Genomic DNA, 7,068 nt, shown 5'->3' on the forward strand with positions numbered 1-7,068 from the left:
AAAAAGAATGCTCCGCTCCTGCTGCAGCCTTGTTTGTATATCTTTTTAAACTTTGAGACAAATAAAAATTTATTTGTTTTGAGATAGAGAGAGGGCGTGAGCAGGGGAGGGACAGAGAGAGACGGAGAGAGAGAATCCCAAGCAGGCTCTGCACTGTCAGCGTCAAGCCGGACTCCTGGCTCAAACTCGTGAAACATGAGATCATGAGTCAGAAACTTAGCAGACCAAGCCACCCAGGTGCCCCTTCCTGCTCTTTTTTTAAGAGCAAAGAAACTTTTTTCTAGAATCCTCCAGCAAAATTTCCCTCATGTCCTATTGGCCACAGCTGGGTTGTAGGTCCATCTTTATTTTTTTTTAATGTTTTTATATACTTTTTTTTTTTGAGAGACAGCATGAGCAGGGGAGGGACAGAGAGAGAGGGAGACACAGAATCCGAAGCAGGCTCCAGGCTCTGAGCTAGCTATCAGCACAGAGCCCAACGCGGGGCTCGAACCCACAGACCGTGAGATCATAACCTGAGCCAAAGTCAGATGCTTAACCGACTGAGCCACCCAGGCGCCCCTGTAGGTCCATCTTTAAACCAATCTCCGGTTCCAAGCAATCAGGATTTATTTTAGATCCTATGGAAAAGAAAACAACAGAGTAAAATTGCAGCTCTGACAATGTGGAAGAAAAGAAAAATGACCAAATATGCAGACATTTATGTCTATCTCTATATCTATCTATATAGATACAGATATATTGATATATATAAAAATCCATAAAGATACACCCCAAATTGCTGCTAATGGTGGGAACCCCTGGGGGAAAGAAGTGGTAATGGGGGAGAAAGGAAAGAGTTCTGTGGCAAATCCTAAAGTTGCCTATCCAGTGACCTTCCCCACTTCCCCTTTGCTTGTAAACATCATCTTGTTAGGGGAGCAAAGGGATGAATCATGATTGGACCAAGTCAGGTGTGGCAATCTCATTCTTTTTTGCCAGATAGTTGCTTTCGCAGCCCACCTTGCCAGCAGCTGGTCGTGAGACTCAGTTTGGCCGGTGAGATATGAAGGGAAACTCCTGGGAGACTGATTTCCTCTTCAGTAAAAAGAAAACCTCTTTCGGACCTTTCCCCTTCCATCTTGCTTGAGATACTGGGGTGAAGATGTGATACTCGGAGTTGGTGCAGCCATATTGCAACCATGAAGGAAATGTCGAGAGAATTATGTAGATGCAGACTCAGTGTCCTGGCAGTTTTAAGGCCTCTGGACTTCTTGTTAGAAAATATCCTTATAAGGATTTCTATCGTGTGTAGCTGAGGGCAGCTTAACAAATAAATGCATCTTTACTCTTTACCATATATTTTCTCTTGTTTTGATTTATTCTTATAATGAACATGTGCTCTTTTTGTAATTCAAAGTTCAATTGAAAAAATATACTACTTGGCACTGGGCACCTTTGGTACCCCAAAAGGCTTGAAGAGGCGCCCTTGGAAAGGCGAGGGGAGGAGCTGAACAAAAGGAACAAGCTGTTCCTTATAATTAAGTACTAACTTCATGGTCTGAGGGTTGACCTTGCAGATGGGGGAGTGGCTGAGAGTACATTTCTCGATCACTGTTTGGGTTCAGACCAGAGGTTGCAAACTGTCGGCCTCTGGTCAGAATTTGGTTGGATATGTTTTGCTTATCTCGTCCTGGGTTTTTAAAAATTAAAATTACCAGGGGCGCCCGGGTGGCTCCGTCAGTTAAGAGTCAGACTCTTGATTTCCGCTCAGGTTATGATCTCGAGGTTTTGGGATCGAGCCCCACATCGGGTTCTGTGTTGACCGGCTCTCTGCTGATGGCGTGAAGCCTGTTCGGGTTCTCTCTTCCCTCCCCTGCTTGTGCTCTCTCTCTCTCTCTCAAAATAAATAAGCATTAAAAAAAAATTAAAACTAAAATTAGCAACTAGTATATAAGAATTGCGATACTTCACATAAATGTCTGCCTTGCTGGCTCTCTTGGAAAAACCGAAATACCAAGCAACGCTGGATTCATTTCCTAACAGCAGTAATGGGGACCTTTGATCTGTTGCTCCCCTTACACAAGGCAGGTGTCTCCAGCTGGCTGTAGACCTTGGTGCTCCCTAATGTCCTTCACCCAGTCTACTTCACTGATTTATATTACCCATCTGACTCTGTGAGCATTTGCTAGTGACCCCTGGGTCTGCGGTTTAGAATTCATGCACGTGTGCACACGCAGGTATGTAAGATTCAATGATGGCCTCCTAGAAAATCGGCCACGTATGAGACATCTCTCCTCATTCACGTAGGTGGGCAGATCTCTCGAAGAACACTGGATTTGGAATGGGCAGTTCTCCAGGCTGTTCTATAAGACCAGAACAGCTCTAGCACCCTTGAGTGCCCAGCTGGAGTATTTGGGGGGCTTGATCCAGTCCCAATAATCTACTTCTGAGGATGCACTGCCGCTGGGGGAGAGGGGCGATTCGGAGGCAAGGCCTACATGTGTGCGGAGGAGTAAGGTCTTCCGAGAGGTGGGTGGATATTTGCCCAGTGGAGGCCCGAAGAAGCTGCTGCTACTTGAGAGACACGTGAACCTGAGGAAGGGAGGCAAGGTCAGATTCTAGGAACGGTGCTCCAGTGTCCCTCACGTTCCACCAGGAGGGAGCCCTTCAATGTAGGGTTTTCTCTATTCATTGGAAAACAAGACTGAGTGCATGCGTGCATGTGTGTGTGTGTGTGTGTGTGTGTGTGTTGGAGGGGGAGTGAAGACCCAGCTACCCCCTTCCCACATCCTACATCCTACCCTGCTGTGGTAGGCAGAGCAACAGTTCCCCCAAATGTCCCCTCCTAATCCCTGGAACCTGCGAATATGTTATATTACATGGCAAAGGGGTATGAACATTGTGGATGGAATTGTTCACGAATCTGCTGACTTTAAATTTTTTTTTTTTTTTTCCTAGGAGAGAGAGAGAGAGATAGACAGTGTGAGCATGGGAGGGTCAGAGAGAGAGGGAGTCACAGACTGAAACAGGCTCCAGGCTCTGAGCTGGCAGCCAGCACAGAGCCCGACGCGGGGCTTGAACCCACGAACCGCGAGATCATGACCCAAGCAAAAGTCGGACGCTTAACCGACTAAGCCACCCAGGCGCCCCATGAATCTGCTGACTTTAAAACGGGGAAGTTATCCTGGATGATCTGGGGGCGTAATCACAGAGGTGGAGAGGGAGGCAGAAGGGGAAGAACCAGAGGGACGAACAGACTTGGCCTGATGTTGGCTTTGATGGTGGAGGCAGGGGTCATGGGCCAAGGGAAGCGACTGGACCCTAGGAGCTGGGAAAGGCCAGGAAACAGGTTCTCTTCTAGAACCTCCAGAAAAGAATGCAGCTTTGCCGACACCTTGATTTTAGCTTCGTGAGACCCACCTTGGACTTCCAGACAGAACTGTGAGATAACAGATTTGCACCGTTTTAAGCCACTATGTTTGTGGTGACTTGTTACAGTAACAACAGGAAATAAAGACACCAGGTCACGTGCAGGTGAGATCCCAGCTCACTCCAGCTTCACCATCCAGACTCATGAGAAGATTTCGGTCCCTCGAGTCTTCAAGTTTCCCAGCTGAGGCCCCAGAGAGGAGCTGCTTCCACTCTGCCTGGCCTAAATTCCTGACTCACAAAATCTAGAAGCCTAATAAAATGCTTGTTTTTATGCCATGAAGCTTTGGGGTGGTTTGTTATGCAGCCTAGTAACTGGAGCAGGGACCTATCCTCGACTTGAACCAGATGCAACTGGAGAAAATTGCACACATTGCTGAACCCAGAGCTCCCATCCCATCATTAGTAGAATTTTTTTTTAAATGTTTTATATATTTCTGAGAGAGAGAGAGAGAGGCAGAGTGAGCAGGGGAGGGACAGAGAGAGAGAGGGAGACACAGAATCTGAAGCAGTCTCCAGGCTCTGAGCTAGCTGTCAGCACAGAGCCTAGCACGGGGCTCGAACCCACAAACCATGAGATCATGACCTGAACTGAAGTCGGACGCTTAGCCCAATGAGCCACTCAGGTGCCCCTCATTAGTAGTATTTTTAACTGAACCCTGATCCTCACAGAAGGGAACACTGCTGAAATTGAAACGAAACTTGTGTATTTTTTCAAGCTGTGGCACTAGAATATTCAAATATTCTTAAGTCAGAGACAGCCGCGTAGAGAATTTTACCCTAACGCCTTCCCTCTGTATATTTTGATTTGCCTAAGGTCTTATGGTCATGGTGGAACCGAGAGATTCTTGGTCTTTATAAAGCACACAGATGTGACATTCTTTCCCCTCCTTCCCCTCCTTCAGAACGCACACCCTTGTCAAAGTTTGCTGAGTAAAGGGAGGCTTCAGCTGTCCTTAGGGGACGAGAATTTCCCACCATCCAAGAACAGGCAGTTTCAGCCTGAACCCGATTACTTTGGGGGGCGGTGTCCCCGAGTGGAAGCTTTGTGCCCTTGGCTGACAAATTGGAACTTTCCATCAAGGCCAGTGATCCTCAGTATTCAAGGAGCCTGGCTGGGGTGTGTCAGGATCCAGGTGGCCTTCATCTCATCTGGATCAGGCCGGCACAGTTTGTGGCCCTCGCCTAGAAGGGGGGGGGACTGTGAAGAGACTTGGGCCCTTCGGGAGACATTCATCTTTCCAGAGCTTTATCATTTTTTCCATAACAGTACTCTCCCTTCAAGGTGGAAAGTCCCAGCCGGCGGCTGAGGCTACGCTCAATGTGGTTTTGTTTTCTGCCCTGCCCCCAGTCGAGGCAGCTGGGCGCTGGGCAAAGAGACCACTTCGTTGATACCAACCTGCTTTGGACGGGCTGTACCGACAGATGGTGTAATATAGGCAAGCCCTTAACAAACCACAGGACTATCCGTCCCTGGTTCGAATCTTGGCTCTTCCCTTTGCTAACTGTGCAAACCCGGCAGGGTATTGAACCTTTCTTTCTGCGATACGGCGTCTCTATCTGAAAACTGGTGTGGTGATTATATGACCAGATTTGAGGATGTAATACGTGAAAAGCACTTAGAACAGCCTCTGATACATAGTCTGATGTAGTTGCTTGCTATTATTATTATATGCCTGTGGGCAATTCATCTTCCTTCTCTGGGCCTCAGTTTCCCCAGCTATACAACAAAGAAGGGAATTCCTACCTGACCTGACTACTCTTTCTTGGACAAGTTTCTTGGGTTTTCTTTGCCTCATTCTGTGAAATCTGCTCATCTGTTAATTGGTACTTATTAAGTAGATGGGTACGGGGATAATTAGACAAGAAAATGTGTACCAAGCACGTTAACATGGGGCCTAGCACACAGAAGGAGCTAAAACGAAGTTAGTTTTTTTTTTAAGGGATGAGAAAGAATTTTCTAAACTATAATGGGTCATGTCCCTGGGTGGAGTATTGTGGTTTTGTCACATGCTTTCCCAGCTATGCCTTATTCACAGATTCCTAGAATCCTAGGGGTCAGGATCAGAAGGGCCCTTTTACAGATCGGTTAATCACTGCATTCAACAGATATTTACTGATCACCTATTATGAGCCAGGCACCTTTGTAGGGGCTGGAGAGAGAGTGGTGCTGGGGTCCCTAACCTCACGGGGCACTTATTCCTGGGGCTGGGGAGACCGACAGTAAGTGGGTGCGTACATGCATATATGATACAAGTTCACATTCAATCTCTTTATTTTACAGATGGGAGAACTGAAGCTCAAGAGGGGAAGAGATTTTCCTAAAGTTCGCCAGTGTCAGCACAGGGCAAACACTCCCAAGCAAATCTTTACAGTCCCAGAGTGTTCCACCCTTAACAAGCCTTGGTCGGGGTGCCTGAGTAGCTCAGTCTTCTGTTAAGCATCAGACTCTTGATTTCAGCTTGAGCCATGATTTCACGGTTCCCGAGTTCGAGCCCCGCATCAGGCTCTGCGCTGACAGCACAGAGTCTGCTTGGGATTCTCCCTCTTTCTCTCTCTCTGCTCCTTCCCCGATTACAATCTCTCTTTCTCTCTCAAAATAAATAGCTAAACATTTAAAAAAGAGAAAAATACACCCTGGTTTCCCCATGGTCTTAAGATATGCTAGTGGGAACCAACATTTACTGAATCATCGTAGACACGGGGATGTTTTAAGAAATTTACACATCTTTATAAAAAAGTTTTTAATGTTTTTAATTTATTTTTGAGCGAGGGAGAAACAGAGTATGAGCAGGGGAGGGGCAGAGAGAGAGGGAGACGCAGAATCCGAAGCAGGCTCCAGGCTCTGAGCTAGCTGTCAGCACAGAGCCTGACGCAGGGCTTGAACCTACAGACCGTGAGATCACGACCTGAGCCAAAGTTGGGAGCTTAAACGACTGAGCCCCCCAGGCACCCCAAGAAATTTACACATCTTAAGTCATTTAATCCTCACATCAGTTCCCTGGAGGGAATTGCCCTGAATCCTATTTTATAGATGGGGAAACTAAGAAACAGAGAGAGGGAGGATTGAACGCAGACCCTCTGGTGTAGGACCCGTGACCCACCTCAACCACTCAACTGCTGTGCTAGCTGTATACCCTTCCCCCTGACCCTGGTCTGCACTCTTTCTTTCTTTCTTTCTTTCNCCTTCCTTCCTTCCTTCCATCCCCATTCCTGGTCTCAATGACTTCTTCCACACTCTGAGCAGCCTGGGGTAAGCCCTCTCTCCCTCCCCTGTTCTCAGTTTCCCCATCTGTAAATTGGCAGGATTGCACTGGATGATCCTCAGGGCCTTCCACGAACACCCTTATCCGTTTGTAATCATTTTATTCACTTACTTGTGTTCTAACCTGCTTCCCCCACCAGATGGGGGGCTCCAGGGAGCAGCATCCTACTGCTTCTGTTTGCCTCTACCTCCCCAGAGCCTGGCACTGAGCAGGGCACTTAGTAGGCCCTCGGTAAATATTTGTGGACGAAGAAAGGAAAGAATGTCAGGATTACCCTCAGTTTTCTCAAAACAGGCGCCTGTGCTCTCTCCCTGGCCCCTCTTCCCTTCTCCCTCTTCCTTTCTCAGCCTGTGGGGCCCCCCCTCCCTCCCTCCCTCTCACCTCCCCCGGC

This window comes from Crocuta crocuta, unplaced genomic scaffold (genome assembly GCF_008692635.1).
Source record: "Crocuta crocuta isolate KB4526 unplaced genomic scaffold, BGI_CrCroc_1.0 scaffold445, whole genome shotgun sequence".
Classification (NCBI taxonomy): Eukaryota; Metazoa; Chordata; class Mammalia; order Carnivora; family Hyaenidae; genus Crocuta; species Crocuta crocuta.